Raw genomic sequence first — 18788 nt, forward strand, 5'->3', positions numbered from 1 at the left:
TTGACCAATATTCTTAACTGTTCTACTTTATTTATTTTTTTGGAAATTTTTATTAATTAGTTAATTTAGAATATTTTATGGTTACAAGAAACATGCTCTTTCCCTCCCTTCCCTCCACCCCCTCCCATAGCCAATGTGCAATTCCACTGGGTTTTACATGTGTCACTGATCAAGACGTATGTCTATATTATTGATATTTGCACTAAGGTGATCATTTAGAGTATATATCCCTAGTCATATCCCCATCAAACCATGTGATCAGGCAGTTATTTTTCTTTTGTTCACTTTTTCTACTTCAGTAAGCCTTGTGTACCATTGGAATGGTAGTGATTCCGAGGTATCATGGGAGAAATTATTTTTTAAAATCTCTACTTATTTTATCCATTTTTGTTTTCTATTATTTTCTTCTCAACTCACATGTGACCTCCTTTGAATAATCTAAGATACAGTGAAGACAAGTTCCTAGAGTCTTGATTGCATAGCACTAAGAAACTATAATTCCCTCAGGAAATTGTGAAGGTGGTTTTGGATATCAAGGTTGGCATGTGGATCAAATGAAATAAGCATATGTCTTAGTCCTTATTGATCTTAATAGCACTATATAAATAATATTGTTATAATTTTAATTGGATTCTTCCTTCATGGTGCCAGTGACTGTGGATTGGTGTTGCATTCTTTGGCAGTATTGCCAGGACAGCCTTTCATCTCATCACCTGATAATCCCAATCCCACTTCAGAACTTTCCAAAGATGTCTTTGGCGTAATAAGTTGTGAGAGTCTCAATGTTGATCCTTTAAGCTGATATTGTTACTCATGTTTTTTTAAATCCTCATTAATTAGATTTCTTTCTGATTTTGGAGTCCATCTCCTCTTTTTGTGAGATGTTTTTGCCCATCATGTTTTTATCTATCTACCAACTTTTCTTTCTTTTCTCCTTTTTGTTGTTTAATAAGGTGGGGTTTGTTGTACTGTTTCTGACAATCTTGGGTCTCCCTTGTATTCCTTTGTATTTTGTTTAATGGAGTAGTAAATGTGTCTCCATTTCAATTTCTTTGGTTACCATAAGTTCCCCCTATCCATAGTACTGAGGTGGAAAAAAAAATTTTTTATTTCATTACATATGATTTCAATTTCTGGTTTTTCATATTACTGTCCTTAAGGTTATGTTGTTTCATTTTGTTTTGAAACTCAGAAATCAAGACCAAAAAATACTAAAATTCTGAGTTTGTAGTTTTAAAGAGACTCAAAGCTCAGTGCGATATCAATATTCAGAGTAAAAAGATTGAAATACCATTGTAAGGGAAGATTGGGTAGACTCTCTGGTCCTTGGGGACTAGAATGGTTTTGTTCTTATCTTTATATCCTGACATTGCTGCTTCCTTTGTAATTTTAGGCAAATGCCCTTGTTTCCTAAAATCTCTGTATCCTGATCTGTAAATCAGGGAGTTGGACAAGATGGCCAGTAGGATCCTTTCTAGTTCTAGAGCTATGATTGCGTTCACTTTAGTTCTAGCACATAATAAGGTTTTAACAAATGCTCTTTCATTGAACTTGAGTTGGTGTTGATGGATACAAGAGAAGTGCCTAGAAGGAATAACATTATTATCCTGTCAAGAAACTAGTGAGTGACAGTCCCACTGGAAATGATTTGTGGCCCAACATGGCTCTCCCACATCCCATGATACTCTTAGGTTCTTTTCTCTAGGCTTTTGTAAGGCAATCCTTCCTTTTCCATTGAGAGGATGCATCCTCAGCCATCTTGATAATGCAATATCTCCAAACATCTTCGAAATCTTAAAAAAAAAAATATTAGCAAGTAGTATCCATGCCCTAGGATTTAAACCCAACCCCTAGCTAATGCCACTGGTTGTTGTGAACAGGAAACTGCTCTCTTTAATCCCTAACAATTGCTGGAATAGAAAGAAAAAATAGCTTGGAACAATAGCAGGGGATGGGAGGAGAATTCAAGGAAAGTAAAGAGAAAATAAGGGAGCTAGTACAGCTTGGGCTTTCTAAGACCTGCCCCTTAAGGCAGCATTTGTTTTGGTTTTTGTTTGTTTTCATTGTGCTTGGAAGCATATCCTTAAAGGCATATGAACATTTTGTTACCTTCTGATGACTCACATGGAATTTATCTGACTTTACACATCACTACACAAAGTCTTTCTTCCTCATTTGAATTTTACTTTCAAGCTAACCTTGTCCAAAGTATTTTCCCCATCTAACTGGATGGCTTCTTTAATAATGGATCCATTTTTTCAGTCTAGAGAATCCTAGGCCATAGTGGTTTGTTTCTGCTCCTTCTCCCATCCAACAGTGGGCACACGATTTTAATTTATTTAAACGTAATTCTAGTCCAAGGTCTGTCACAATAATTATTTTCAGGCATAATGGCCACTACGAACTGGTCGCTCACGTTCTGGAAGGACCCGAACTCAAGCTTTCCTTGCTTTGTCTCACTCATCCATCTTACCTAACCCCTAACATTACCCATTGTGTAAATTCTACCTGTTTAATACTGTTGTCCTTCGAATCATCCTCTTGTTTAGAAACTTAAGAGTCTATGGAAAATGAGAATAAAATTATGGAAATTAGGCTTAGCATTTCCTGCCTCTTAACACTTCCTGGTTATTTGACCTTCAATAAGTTACTTATTCTCTCACTCAGAATTAAGGAAGACGTAGCAGTCTCCATTGGTAAAGGGAACACTTCTTGGGGAGGACCCTATAATTGATGAATCCCCAGCTCCTGTCCATGTTAGACCCATCCCCCCAACTTCCGTTAGTCTGTCGCTTATAGATAATATAAAATTGATTATCTGCTTTCCGTATGATCCTGAGTTAAAGCCTGGCTTCGGAAGAGTTTAGAAAGCTGGAAAGGCCCTCAGAACTCAACTAGCCCTTAAGAAGCTGCTTGACATGTAGCAGGGACTCGAGAAATGCTTGTTTGTTCTAATCTAGGCATTTTTCAACTTTTTTGTGTCCTGGAACCCTTCTCAGAGTCCTGTTTTTTAAAATCAGAAGACAAAATCCCCAGGATTACAAAGGCATCCAGCTCTATCCAAAAGCAATTATTAAAGTAGTAGCACAAACACATCCATGGACCCTCAGGTTAGGGACATTGGAGCTCATCTAAGCCCTACATTTTACAGATAAGAAAACCGTGACTAGACCAGGTTGTGACTTGGCCAACATTACTCTGGGAGTAAAATCCGAGGCAGGTTTTGAATTGGGGTCTGTTGGCTTCATCTAGCATTCTTTTCATGAGCTTCTAACACGATGGACATAAATATGTGGGCAGTGGATGATATTTGGACCTACAAAATGATTTCTGGTCCTCCGTGCTTCTTCCTCAAAGGTGTAGATGGAAAATCTTCTGAGGTTTGACACAAAGTTGTTTATTTTTAAGTCCCATGTTTGTTCCTTAATTAACAATAACAAGTGTTAGGAAGGAGTAGGGGTTCTTACAATAAGTGATTCATAGGATGCATTTCTTCTGCAATCCTTTGTGCTTTATTTTACACACTTACACACCTGACTTTGAGAAAGGGTCACTGAATGGACCACGAGGGGTGCACTGTTGATGAGCCCCCGGAGAGGGGCCGCATCAAATGAAATCCTGACTTTTCTCCATGTTAAGAAGTCAGCAGGGTCACGGCCAGGGTTCCTAAGGAGCGGGCACATGAGCATGACCAGGAGTGACCAGCGAGCTCCTGGATGCTCCCCAGGCCAGCTCAGCATCTCCATGGGCAGTCCATGCAGGCTGAGGGCTTCTCCTGGCTCCCCATCTGAGCTTCGGGCTCATCTCAGTGCTGTCTGAGGGCCTTTTTCCTAATGGGCGCTGGTGCAAAGGCGAGGGCAGGCAGCAGGAATGTGTCACATTTACAGGACAGCCCAGTTATAATGCTGTACATATAAGATGGAAGATACCACTAGGCTTGGGAGGGGATGCTCTCCCGCAGCTCCGGCTCTTCCTCGGGCCAGTCCCCCGTCCCCCAGAAGCAGGGCCAATCGAATGGCGTCTGAGGCTCTTCCCGCCCGGCTCGTGGGGGGCTCTGGGGGGGTGCCGCCCAAGCAAGCCTGCCGCTCAAAAGTTTCCCAGCTCTTTTTCCCTGCCTGTGCATTCTTAAGGCTCAGGCAAGAACGCCCAGTGCTTCCTGGTAGGGTTTGCTGACTGGGGGAGGGGCAGCGCAGGCAGCAACGGAAACCAGACATTGGAGATAAGCGTCTCCCCGCTCCATGCAGCAGCCTTTCCCTGCAGCTGAATGAGCTGTGGCCAGCACAGTAATGCTCCTCTGACGAGGGACTGACAAGTTCAATTTCCAATCTTGGTCATCTTGTCAGAATGAATCCCACAATGCCTTGGGCAAGCGCTCTCCAGTCTGGTTGCCTCTGAAAAAAATGTGAGAGGTAAGTTTCCATTTTCCTAGTTGTTCTCTCCCCCTTCCCTTTTCTTCTCGTCTTCCTCCTCTTCTTCCTCCTCATCTTGGACTCTGCTGTTGGGACTCTGGAGGGGCCAAGAGGAATGGAGGTGGCTGAATGAGGAAGTGAGATTGAGCTCTGGCAGAGAACAGAAGGAACGAATCCGACCAGGCAGGGGCTGGGTTACCACACTCGATGGTTTCATATCACACACCATCTCCAGCCCCAAAGAAAGCAGAAGGTCACAGCTGCAGTTTGGTTTCCTGTGTGTGTGTGTGTGTGTGTGTGTGTGTGTGTGTGTGTGCGTGTGTGCATGCTCATGTGTCCTGCAGACCCTGTCAAAGCCCAGCCAGGACCCAATTTTTCAGTCTTTAAAAAGAGAGAGAGAAAGAGAAAGAAATAAAGAGGAAGAAAGAAAGAGAGAGTGAGAAAAAGAGAATGAAAGGAAGGACGAAAGAGAAAGAAATAAAGAAAACAGGTGCCTATGGTGTAACTGTGCTTCCAACTTACTGACCTTTGTTAGGATGTGGGGGTGGAGGGGAGAGGAGAGGAGAGGAGAGAGAGAGAGAGAGAGAGAGAGAGAGAGAGAGAGAGAGAGAGAGAGAGAGACAGACAGACAGACAGACAGACAGACCCAGAGAGAGAGAGACAGAGAGACAGAGACAGAGAGAGAGACAGAGAGATAGAGAGACAGAGACAGACAGAGACAGAGACAGACAGAGACAGAGACAGAGACAGAGAGAGAGAGTCAGAGAGACCCAGAGAGACAGAGAGAGACAGAGAGCCAGCCAGCCCCAGGGATTTCAAGGGAAAGCTCTGATCAGTGTCCCCCAAAGAGCCTGATTTCTCACCCCACTCCCTCCTTCTGCCATCCAGCCTGCTTTTCATATGGGCCAAATATGTTCACCGAAAGGTTAATTCTCTGCCGACTGCACATAAATTACGCATGACATGTTTAGCTGGGCTGCCTTATATGGGGAGTGGAGTATTTCAGTACAGTTTGCTTTTTGCCAAGTTTATGGGGTGGAAGACGCCCTGCATGAGAGCAAGCTTCTCTTTCTTTTTTTTTCCTCCCTAGTTTTCTAGTGCGTCACTCAAAAACCATAAAAAAACCCGGAGTGGCCAAGCTGCCTCAGTGTACTGGGATTTGGCTTTTTACCAGCTTTCGCTCCAGGTGAAACAAAGTGATCAATAATCTCTGTAAGGGGGGAAGCCCTGTGTGGGGTTTTTGGACAAAAGCTGGAAAAAATAGGTTGGCGTTGGCCTCCCCCCCTCACTTTTTAAATAGAGTTGGAATTTTTTATTGGTAGCATTGTGTCATGTGAGAATTCTTTGATTCCCCAGCCTCTTACAGCAGTGGATATATGGTGGAGGGCTTTTTAAAAAAAAAATCCACCCCCCCCCCCCCACTAGTTTAGGATTGTTTGGGTGTGGACAAAATAACCATTGGTGCCCTGAGGTCTGCAGGGCCCAAGGGGAGTCTGAAGCCTCTGACTTATACCTATTCTCTCCTGTTAAAATTGGAAAAGGGCATGCTTCAAAGTTGATCACCATTAACTCTGCAGGGTGTTTGAGCAGACACAAGCCCTTGAGTGGAAAATGGAGTCAAGATGACAAAGTTGGGCCTGCTTGAATGGTTCTTTAAAAAAAAATAATATGCGCGCACACACTCACAGAAAAATGAGCCCTAATTAATGCCTTTGGATTTGCAGACCCACTGCATTGAGCTTTGAAATAGTACACCCCACCCCACCCCTCCTCCGGACATACTGTTCCTGCCCCTCTCTTTGAACGCCCTGTATGTTTGCAGGTTATATACAGACAGTTTATTTAGGCTGTTATCCCACACCATGCTCTTCCAGTCTCTGTTATCACAGTGCATGGATTCTTGGGAGGATTAGCTCTGTGTTATATTGCTTCTGAGATAAACTGTTATCATCGACCCATTTTAAAACGAAAGTTCAGTAACTGTAAAAATCCTCCTCTGCTCCTTCATAAAATATGACAGTTTCAATAGAATTCATGGATGTTTGAATCATTGGATCAGAGAAATTAGAAGGTCCAATGGGAAATCATGTCATTCAGATTATTTAAATAAAATTGTCTGTGCTTGCCCCTTGCCCTTGGCTTCCCCATGTTCACATTCCCACTGGTGTTTCTCCTATTTGTCTTTTTGCTTCTCATACTGGTACCTCTGGTTGTTTCCCTCCTTCGCCAGAGATGATGGCCAGCTGAGAGTATACACTTGCTTATGTGATTCTGAGAAGCCTCATCAAAGATTTCAGTTTCATATACTTAATGGAAGGTGCTGTTCCTGAGGGAGGACCTTTGAATTTTAGGGAGCAGGTCGAGTCAGCCCCAGAAAATCTATAATTGCAGCGTCACTTAAAACAGAATCATTGATTTTAATTATTATCTAGAGATGCAGGAAATCCTCCTATGTTTGGTCTTGGGCAGATTTTTTGACCTTTCTTTTTTTGTGAGTTTTGTACTGTGGAATATATTTGATAAATAGATCTATTTCTTAAATGGCTTTGTAGGTCAGAGTGCCAAGATGGTAGGAACAGTGAAATATGCTTTGGGGTATCATTAATGTGTTTATATTTGCATATTTCAAAAAAATCCTCTAAGCTTTACTCTTTCTATTTTGATTATAGCACTCAGGCTTTCCTTTTGGGAAGAGGATTCCTATGTAATGAGACCCCCAAAATCTATCCTCATCCCCAGATCAGGAATGCTATATTCTATTTCTTCCTTGAAAACTATGGATTAAAATAGTCCTTTTATCTTAGAAGATTCATAATATAAGAATTTATGATATTGGAATGAGAGGGACATCTTCACAGATTTAGGTGCTTATTTGTCCACTTGAATTGTATTCACTAAGATTGATTTATAGAAACAAGTAGAGAAGGACTGATTTTCTATGACAATAAGGTAGGGTTCCCATAGGAGATATAGCCATGGCTGCATCAGAGAAGTGGAAATGAAATTTAAAGGAGTCTTGAAGTCCAAGAAAAGGAGAAGGAGTAGAAGAAATTGAAACCTGCTCTCTTATTTTGGTGCTATTTGGGGATATTAGGGTACAGGGATACTCTTTCAGGTTCAATGACCTGAACCCAAATTCCAGGTATTGCACAGACTATCGTGTGACATCAGGCAAATCATTGAACTAATTCTGGCCCTTAGGAGGGTCATGCATCTCAGGGCCTTCCAGCTTGATAGATATTATCCATGGCTCAGTATAAAATGCAGATAGTGGCATTGATTATAAAGACTATTACTCTGAAAAGATTCTAAATGAAGTCATCTTTTAGGATGGAGAACAGAAATGTCATATTTTGAGGTAATCTAGGATGAAACTGTCAAGGAAAGATCGGAGAAGAAAATGAGTGAAACTTTATTCATTCTCCTCGAGATATGGCCTGGTGGAAACCAAGGAAAACTTCTTTCTTAAGGAAGGGAAATGTATTTAATCTTGAAATCATCCCCCTCTGAATAAAGATAGTAGCCAAATTACTGCATAAAGCCCCACCTCCTTACTTCTATTTTTATTTTCTTTAAACTACTATTTAGCTTAGAGAGTTAATGGTGAGGTGGTAATAACAGAGAAAAGGCTTATAATTAGGGGATGAGTCTTAACACCTCTTCTCGGCCAGAATAGAGCCTGATTGCTACTTAGGAATCCTTTAGAAACACCATAGTTATCATTGTTCTGAACTTCCTAAACAAGTCAATCAAAAGATTGATTTTTCAGTAAATAGCCATTATTTTCAAATGTTTAATATGTATTTTCTTTTCCCTTGATTTTTCCCCTGCCTTAGAGAAAAAAGGACAATGTTGACTCAATTTAATAAAAATACTCAAAAGAAAGGCCTTTTCCTGTAGATAATAGTTAATTGATGTAATAGTTAAAGCTAAAAGAAATATCTTTCTGCAGCCGCATAACTGGACTCAAAGAATTGCATTAGAATGGGAAATTGATTCTACTCCATTTTCTCATTTTTGAGAAAGCATCCAACAAGTAAACAAAAGACAATGGGCCTTCACTCTTACGTCATTCTCTAGATATATTTTCACAATTGAGGTATGTGTCTTCTTCATTCTTTGCCACAGAAGGCAATCCTCTTCTATTCCTATAAAGTATGAGATTATTTTCTTGAAGAATGCAAGAAGGTGAATAACAGAATGCCAATGGGTTCCTTTGTCATAGTCAGTTACTAATCCATGGCAAATCAATGTTGGGTTCATGGCAAGTTAGAGAATATTTCCTTATCACTGCCCAAGATCAAGTCATATATACTGAGAGGAAGATGAGACCCCACTGCACTTCTGTGCTGTTTCTGAATACTTTTTGAGTACTTGGAAAGCTGAGAATTCAGGTAGAATTTCTCTTGTATGGGATCACACATATTAGTTTGGTTTGTCTTTAGTTACTCAGTATTCAAAGAGTTGACTTTTAGTTATGGTTCTGTTTTCAAGAATTTTCTGCAACTGAAACATATCTATATCTATATCTGTTTTCTTTGAAGGAAACTTCAAAATACATTACTTATTTTAAAATAATTCTTTTATCCTTATGGTTTATATTCTGGCATGCCTTTGTCATAGGTTCATTCATGTTTTCAAAGCTGCCATCTTATCCAATGGGCCTGTGACAGTTTCAAAAATGAATCCTCTGTGATGGATTTACATTTCTGTATCTTGCATCATGTAGTTGGCACTTTCCCCCTCTTTTATTCTTTGAGATCTTTCTCTAAGTCTATGTGACTGCCGTTTGTTATACTAGTTAGGGATATATTAATCTCAAGATAAAATCTGCTCATATATCTTGAGAATTACTTTTCCACTGAGATCAATTATTGTAAAAAGCAGTATCTGCTGTCTCCGAAATAAGATCATGCTTCAAACACTGGATATGTCCCTACAGAAAACTGTCATCTGCTTTGACATTAGTTGGAGAAACTGAGAAGAAAATCTCTAATGTGCCCAAAGTGGAAAATAACAGTTTAGACCTTTAATATCAAGGCTTTTATTAGGCACCACTCATATCCAAGTACATTTTTTTAATAGAAAACTTGTCTCCAGTCAATTTATTCAGGCTACTTAGAAGTTTATGATACTACATTATCAAAAAATATCACATGTATCCTTTTCCACCCTTACTTTCACTCTAAATTTTCTTCAGCTAAATCCACAAAATTAAAGGATATAGTTTTTTACTAATGTGTGCTCAGTATCTAGGAGACATTTTAGAATATGTCTCAATACTGCTTGCCATCTTTAATTACATGTATCAAATAATGTCACAGATATGGGATTCTAAAGATGTCCACCCTTAAATAAAAAGAAACAAATGGGAATTTCAAAAAGTCAAATACTAAGATTATAGTTCAAACCCAGTTGTATAAAATGAATAATAAATTGGCATCACCACTTTTTCAACAAAGTTAGATTCTTTTCAGGGGGGAGACAATCTTTTTACTTATATTTTTATGTTCTGTAGTATGCTTAAGAAATAAAATCAATAAAGTAAAACAACTTGGAGATGATCTGTATGATCATTTCAATGTCCTCAAAGCAAGTGATAAGATACTTTAAAAATTATATTTATCTCTGCACATTAGAATTAAATCCATTTATATGCAATTTTGCATACTTTTATTATTTTTTATTTGTCTTATTTAAATGCTAGTTTGCTATTAGAGTGTAAACAGTAGAAGTTTTTTTTGGTCTCTATTCATTCCATTTCATGTAAAATTAAAAGTATTAGGCTATTTTTGTTCATCTTTTTAATAAACAAGAGGTCCTCCATTTATTCTTTTCATCTCACAGTAACACCTCCCCCTCTATATACTAGAAAGATACTTTGTTCTCAACCTCATGCTCTCAAACATTAATAGCTTTAGGCATTGCTTTGTTGTTGGTGTTTTTGTTGTTATTGTCTTCGTTGTTGGATCTTTTACTATGAAAGGATAGACACATAGTCAGTCATGAAAGGGTCATAAATATTGGGAAAACAAGAAATTGAATTATGGAAGGGAATCTGTCCCTGGATACACTTCCCCTCAGAGAAAATAAAATGATACAAACTCCAAAGTCAAGGCGGATGAACAAATAGATAAGCATTACATCAATCTAACCCAATGCTTTCAGCTCCTTCCATCAAGAAAGGAAATAGATTCAAACATGTATCTATTTACTCTGGGTGCTTTGGGGGCAGACCTGTGTTTTCATCAGAATAGGGAACTCTGTGCTGAAAGTCCTTCCACTTGTGTTAGGCAATTTTGGGTATTTGTCAGAGAGAAGTCTTTAGCTCAAACATTCCTAATCTTTTTGAATGTGGAGGAAAAGCCAGAAATTCAAGAAGGCATAGAGATCTAAGAAATCTGGAAAATACTAATTAGTATAAAAATATTTATTTAGAATCTCATCCATCTCTTTGGGAACCCATTTTGTGATTTTTTTGACAAAGATATTCAGAGTTTTCAATTTCCTTATTTTGATATTCTTATAGATGTTAAAACTAAGTCAGATAGAATTAAGTGACTTTCCATGGACCACATATAAGTGTCTGAGGCTAGATCTGAACACAGGAATTTTTTGTGACTTCAGACCCTGCTCTTTGTCCATTTTACCACCTCACTGCCAGCAAATATTTATAGCAGGTTGTTTTTGTTGTGTCAAAGAATTGGAAATTGAAGGAATATCCATTAATTGAGGAATGACTGAAAAAGTTGTGCTAAATGATTGTGACATGATATTATTGTGCTATAAGATGTGATGAATGGACTTGTTTCAGAAAAACCTGGGAAGACATATATAAATGGAAGCAGAGTGAAGGGAGCAGAACCAGGAGAGCAATCTACATAGTAAACAATGTTTCAGTGGTGATTAGTTGTGAAAGACTTAGCTACTGACTGGTAATATGATCTACAATAATCCCAATGAATTTGTAATGTAAAACCATATCTACTTCAATAGAAAGACCTGAAAAAAAGTTTTAAAATGAAATAAGGTTTTTCTTTATTTTTATTATATTTTTTAACATGGCTTATATATTTTCAACATGGCCTGGTTTGTGGAAAGAGGTTTATGAAAATATGTTTTGTATGTATGACTTTATATGTATTATCAGAATCATATTTCTTGCTTTCTCAATGGATGGAGTTAGAAAGAGAATTTTTAATTCAAAAGAAAAACTGAATGTTAAAAACAATTAAATACAAAACAATCCTATCTGTCCTACAAGAATAGATCAAATGATGGTTAGAGTACAGAAATTAAGGACTGTCAGTAGTATTCTTCTTTCTACTTAGAATGATCTTGCCCCATTTGATACTTTTTAAAAGTCCTACCCATTCTTAAAGGCCCTATTCTAATGGTACCTCCACCATGAGTTCTTTTCTGATCCTTGGCAGGATTAATCTTTCACTCCTCCTACCTTCCTATGGGACTTTGTACCTCTCTCATGGTCTTTATCACCATCTGCCCTATATTATTGTTATTCATGCAAACACCTTATCTCTGCATGTCAGTTATAAGGGCTAGGCTGTCTTATTCATCTTTAGCCCAGCACAGCATTTTCTATTTGGTATACAGAGGCTCACAAGATGACTTTTAAACTCAAAAGGATATTGATTTAGAATAGAAGAGTCAAGGTTACTTATTGGGATGTTCTATTGGAAGAGTACTGAGAACTCCATTCTAGGAGAGGTCCTGCTGCTTTAGCTTCCTCCCATTTCTAATTGAGGTCTTCCAAGTAAGTCCTTCATGATGCCCTGCCTGCATGTCTCTGCTTACCATCCCGAGTCATGACCCACATACCAGGAGCTACTAGCCACTGATTCTATACTCTTTTCTGGGCATCTGGGCAAGTCCTTATACAGTCTCAGATCACCTGGTCAAGAGGCATGCCTGGGATTCATGTCAGGTCTTGTCACTCTTCCTAGGAATAAGAAAAAAATTACAGAACATTCTATTTGTGATAATTTCCTGTTGTGCTTTTTTTTCTTCTTCCTGTTCCCATCTTCTGATGCCAAGGCTAATGAACAGGGAAATGGCCAGGAGACTAGCAATAGCAGGAAGAGCAACAAAGGGCTGAAGAAATTCCACACAAGCTAATCAGTCTCTAAATAAGCAAGAAATGGTTGACATGGACACATTAGAATCACACAAATACTCGTTGACATGAAGCAGAAGAGATGCATTTTTGGAGAAGGCCTTCCAGACCCCACTTTGTGATTCAACCTCTGGAACCCCAAACTTATCGGCTTCAAAATCCAGTGGCCCCTTTGCTCTTCCGATGTACAGAGCAGTTGGCATATTTGTTCTTCATCTGGAAAGAGAGGGGATGGGATTAGCAGTTTGTAAAGTTCCATTTTATTTGAAAATAAAAGAAAATTAGACACATGTTTGCACCTGTGTGCCTATGAGGGCACACATACGTGTGTACACATACATACACAGGGTCTTAATTGTCTAAGTGCATTGCTTTTATTTGTACTAAGACTCCTGGGCTCCCCACCAATACCAAACTAAATCGCATATGCAAGTCTGTCACCCTGAGTAATCTATTTAATCTCAGAGTGCTCCAGATGAGTTTCTAAGCTTTGACAATGGAAGGGAGTTTCATCACTTAGAGTTTCCTTGGATAATGAAATAATAGATCTGGTGCCCCTCAAAATTTGTGCATGTGTATGTGTAGTCACGCAATCAGTATTTATTAAGCATCTATTTTGTGCCAGGCATGTGCTAGTTTGGGGATATACAGAAGGATAAAAGAGGCACTGCTCTCTTATAAGTGTGTGTATGTGTACGTGTGTGTATTCAAATGGCATTAAGACTTTGTATGCCTGTATATATGATTTTGTCTATATAGAACTATGCATACGAATATACACGGGCAACTAGATCATTTAGATAGAAGATTTGTGACTTTGTAGCTAGAAGGTTGGACTGAAAGGGTCAGGAAGAACCTAGTTGAAAGCCTCTCCAAGATACTTCCTGGTGGTGTGACCCTGGATGTGTCTCTTTTCCCTTTTCATATTCATTTTGTTAATTTGAAAAATGAGAGTAATAGCAGCTCCCTTACAAGGTTGTCGTATAAATCTAATGAACTAAAATAAGGGTTTTACCTCCTTAAAGCATCATGTAAGTGTGCAATATTTTATACACATATAGTTTCATGATCTATACATATTATATAAGTTTTATTTAGCTGTGTATTAGTTTATATATATACATATATAATATGGATGTCTATATTTGTTTATATATTGTAAACAGTACTCATATAGGCTGCCTTATGGGAAATATTGTCCATGATTAATTCATTTTTCGATCAGTGAGTCACATTGGCCATTTCCAAGTCACCCTCTCATTTGTTTGTCATGTACCTGACTGTGGGGAACATGATTTCTAAGCTATGAGATATCACTAAAAATCATGTTGGGAAAATTCTTCCACTGGATTCAGCCTTATGACCAGTATCTACAGAGAGCCTTATCGTTCTCATCTGGACAAGCTTATGTCCAGAGTATGGAGAAACACACACACACACACACACACACACACACACACACATACACACACAATGAACAATGGTTCTATTTTTATCTCCCACGTGAAGACTCAGACCATGCCTTGATTAGAAGCCTGCGGACACAAAACTACTGGCTAAAACTTCAGTTGCTGTTGTGAAACAACTCTGGCTATAGTGTGAAATCCCACCATGGATCCTTCCTCCCAGTATGGCAAGGACTTCCCCTTCTTTGGATCTCAATTCCCCAATATGTAAAAGGAGGCAGTTGTACTAGATGACCTCTAGAGATCCTTTCAGTTATGGGTCTATGACCTGATGGAAATAAGCTCTTGGGATATGTGAGGTATCTGGAAAATATTAAGATGTTTAAATTAATTATTACTAATTTAATTAATATTTTGTTTTTATTATATATTACATATAACAGAACAATAATTAAGGTATTATTATATAATTAATATGTTAATTAATAATGAATATATCTATGATATAAAGTGAAACAATTTAATAAGCAATTAAATTATTCACTTAAAGTATTTGAATTGATTTGAGGGACATCACAAATTGCCATTTTCTCAATCAAATCTTTTAATGCTTAAAATAAAGAACACAACTTTGAAAATTCAAAATCTAAACAGAGCCCTATTTCTTCATTTCTGTCTGCTACATTTCCCCATGTCCAAGTAGATAAAGCAGATGATATATATTTCAGTTATTCCTTCTGACCCTTAAAGATCTCAATAAGTCTCAGCTGTGATAAATGAGAGCCATCCTTATGACAGGCCTTCCCCAACATGCCTATCTCTATCTGCTCAGTCACCGATCATGTACACGTCTATGCTGATCACACTTCAGTCCATATATATGGCTGTAAATTTATCGTATTTTTTTGAGATGATTTGAAACTATTCAATTTTTTATAAGGAGAAGAGAGAACACAGCTTGTTTTAGTTCTGACCGTTGTGACTTCACTTGGTTAGGTTGGTTTTTCATTCCGTTATTTCAGGGTGATCTACCTTTTATAGTCTTCAGGATTATATAGCAGCCTCCATTTTCTCTGCTTCGATTCCATATACATATTTCCAGTCCTAGCTTTCGTTCCTCTTTGCACTAGTAAATCCATTTGCCTGACATATGTGCTTGGTTAGAAGGAAAATGTCTGTCTCTACCTCTTCCCAGTCTCAATGGCTTTAATAATAAGAACTCCCCATAGTAAGTAAGTTTGACTCTTAATAGTCACCAAAGCAAAGGGAGGGCGACTACCTCTCATTCAAGTGTTTCCCTCATTAGATGACTTTGGTTTCTTAAGAAAGGGCGTTCTTGTTTTTATTAGAGAACTCTAATTTAGAGGAACGGTTCAGAACTCGACTGAACTTAGAGCTTCCTTTTCTCTTTTAGCTGCCTGCAAAATAAATTGATAGGTACTTGCTGTCCCATTCAAAAAACAAATCTCCCTTTTTCCTGGGAGATTTTTCTACTTGGACTGAAGATAAATATAAATTGAGTAGTGAGCTCTTCTAGAACAAATACGTGTGTGTGTGTATGTATGTGTGTGTGTCTTATATTTCCTAGAGGGCATTTAAAATGTGATAGAAAAACTGTAATTCTTACATGTCTCTAATATCTAAAATAGCTACGCTTCCAATCAAGAATCTATTTCTAAACTTTGAACGTGAGTGTGGCATAGTGGATGGCAAATGGTTCTCAGATTTGGGTTCCAAACCTGTCTCTCATCATCTACTTGTTCATGTGGCACTGCCTTGGTAAGCCACTTTGTTTCAGTTCTCTCGAGATTTCAAGACTCTTGGTTGTAAACAAAGTGCCAGCCTGTGTTTGCAGAGGGAGCTTATCACCAGGAGGGTTCTCGCTAATAATCCAAGCACAGATTGGCTTGATATCCCTTTTAAAAATGTTATGATCTACCGTGTTTCATTTTTTTTCTTGAAACAAGCATTTAACACCTCCAAATTGTTTGAGAAGGAAAGCTTGTTCAGGAGATGGCCCACATTCACCTAAAATCATGTTCAGCTTCCGTGTTGCTGAGCTTATACCAGAAATATAATTTAGTAACAGATAATTGGTGAATCATGAAGTTTGGTCAGGTTTTCTAACTAATTGACTAATGGTTAAGCAGACCTGCTTTAATAATCAGGGAGTCTATATACTCTGTGCTGTTGAATAAGCTCTTTTGTCCTTTGTTTTTAGCTGTATATTCCTATGACAGAAAAATCGACATAGATCCTTTTTAATGTGTGCTGTGGCATAATGCCACCACCCTTCCTTCTCCCGACCCCACTGATGGCCTCCCTCTGCTAACGTTACTATTTATTAATTTTTAATAGTTGTCAATATCTAGGTTTTTTTTTTTCCCCAAATAGAAAGTGATCTCCCGAGGGCAGCTATTTTATTTTATTTTGTTGAGCCCCCATCCTGTCCACAGTTGTTAGGATTGTGTCTGACGTTAGGGAGGGGCTTAATAAATATTCAGGGAATGAATGAATACTTAATTTATAATATATCTGAAGCATATATTGAGTAGATTTTTTTTGTTTCAGGGAAGATATCACCATAACCCTGCCCTTTATACTCTTGAGAAATAAACCCCCAACTCGATCGCACTGAATCCATTCCTTTTAAATACGTCTGTCCCCTTTCATAAGGAATAGTCCTGTTTGTCACTGCCAACCTTATTTACAATAGGCTCCCTCACATGTTTTTAAGATAATTGATGGGAGCAGTAGTTTAGAATTGTGAAAAGGTATGTGCTCATTGGATTGATGGATTGTGTTGTGTCTACTATAGAGAAGACCTCATAAAACCAAGAAGCCTTTCTTCACACGATGGTGGTCTCCTATTTAATGTCTACTTATTGGTCTTGATTTAGGTCGTGTATCATCTCCAACAAGAAACACTTAAAAGGCACTATTTAGTTTTTATTGTTGTGCTCAAGTACTATTTCTTTATAGGCTTAGCAGTAAACACAGGTTGCCTAAATAGTTGTATCTTAAATCTTTGTGGGTATCTGTTAATGCTGTTTGAAAGTAGCAGAAGCAGTACTTAATTTAGTGCCAGGGGGTGTCTTTCCTATTTAGCAGTTTCCTTTTCTATACTTTCCACCTGGACTATTTCTGGCAATTCTCTTCTGTTGCTCTGCCTCTAAGGGCAGAAAACATCTTTTTTGAGTAGCTGATATTTCTAGGCCTTTATTTTAGGACTATTTTTGGTTTATTTTAGTTTATTCTTTCATTTTGCCAACTTTAACTAAATACAGTGTGGGTAGCTAGGTACTGCAGTGGATAAAGACCATGGCTAGGAAGCAGGATGGCTCCTTGAGTTCACATCTGGTTTCAGATGCTTTGTAGCTCTGTGACCTCGGGAATACTACTTAACCCCTGTTTGCCTCAGTTTCCTCATATATCAAATGATCTAGAGATGGAAATGGCATACCGCTCCAATCTCTTGGCCAAGAAAACCCCAAAAACGATCATGAAAAGTCAGACATGACTGAGATGACTGAATAACAAACAATGACATCTAAATATGGTAGATCATAATAGGGTCTTGGAGACAGAGTTCAATCCCTGCTCCTAGGTCGCTTTGGCAAGTTATTGACATCCTCTGACCCTCAGTTTGCTATTCTCTAACATTAGAGAGTTGGATTTGCCTTGTAAACTCTCCTACTCTTGACACTTGTTGAGTCTACCATGTAAACTATCAATTATTTTGCTGTATTATTAGAATTTTATAATGAGCAAATTTGGAGAGAACGGGTCCTTTACTAGAATTTAAACAAGGAAAGCTCATAATTTCTCACATCAAATGATTCTGAGATTCCCCTTAAAATACTATGTGGTTTAAAAATGTGAAGTGCTATAATGGTACCTCTCAATGGAAGACAATCTCATTATAGAAAACTTCTTAATGCAATTGACTTAACATTTATGAAGCACTTAGCAAACGTACAAGTCACTGTTTTTTCTTAGGGGACACATTTTCTGATCACTTTTTCTTGCTTTTGTAAATATGTTTTTTTTTTAAACAGGATTTTAAAACTTCAACCTATTAAGAACTAATATGGGGAACATAATATGTGTTCTTATTTCAAAGAGATTATTATTGGGTCCTTCTTTCTCATCCTCGAATTCTTTTCCATGGAAGAGTTACCCACTCATTTTGTTACCAATGGATCACCACAAAACTTCTGAGGAGCTTAGTTTGACCTAGTTACCAATCAATTAATTTTCTTTGCTAGGCACTCCGAGATCCCCAAGGAATCTCTGCCCTAAAGAGTCTTGGTGTCTGATTAGAATATATACTGATGGAAACTGGAGCTACTGAATGAGTTCCAAGGGAATGCAGATGGTAAGGAGTTAGACAGGTTCCCAAAGGAAATAGATGTCATTGTGGATTGGAGATTTCAGGAGGGGCTCAGAGGATAACTTGAAGTTTGATTTTTGTAGGTTAGAGAGGAATTCTGTTTTGGTATGCAGCAGATATGGGTGCATGTATATGGGTAAAGTAGAGGGCTGTGAGCAGTGGTGTTGAGAACAATGTCATTGGGAGATTTGTATTGTCTCTTAATTGTACAATGAGTCTAAACTTAGAAAATGTATGAAGAAAAGAAATTGAAGGAGACGTTTTGGAACGGGCACATTGGTATGTTTTGTAAAGGGCATCGAATGCCAGGATTGATTTAGATTTTAACCTGAAGGCAGTGGTGAATCATTAATTTTTTTTGATCAAAAGAGTAATAAATCATAAGACTTTTCACAGAGGATTAGTTTGATATTGGTGAGGAGGTTAAGTTGAAACAAATAAAGATT

General features: G+C 38.2%; 1 protein-coding gene across 14 annotated transcripts in view; it reads left to right on the top strand.

Moving 5' to 3' along the window:
* The window catches only part of MBNL1 (muscleblind like splicing regulator 1), a 276473-nt gene that overhangs the window by 31368 nt on the left and 226317 nt on the right, over positions 1-18788 (top strand). For 7 of the 14 annotated variants that reach the window (XM_007502350.3, XM_016425314.2, XM_001364022.5 and 4 more), the window contains exon 1: positions 3933-4409. The exons of 3 other annotated variants lie outside the window; for them this stretch is intronic. The gene's annotated coding sequence lies outside the window, so the exon portion shown is untranslated. Of the gene's footprint in view, positions 1-3932; positions 4410-18788 lie in introns of those variants that run through there. 4 more of the 14 variants (XM_007502360.3, XM_007502361.3, XM_056807912.1 and 1 more) reach the window with 1 other exon arrangement.

The sequence above is a fragment of the Monodelphis domestica genome, chromosome 8 (assembly GCF_027887165.1).
Source record: "Monodelphis domestica isolate mMonDom1 chromosome 8, mMonDom1.pri, whole genome shotgun sequence".
Lineage (NCBI taxonomy): Eukaryota > Metazoa > Chordata > Mammalia > Didelphimorphia > Didelphidae > Monodelphis > Monodelphis domestica.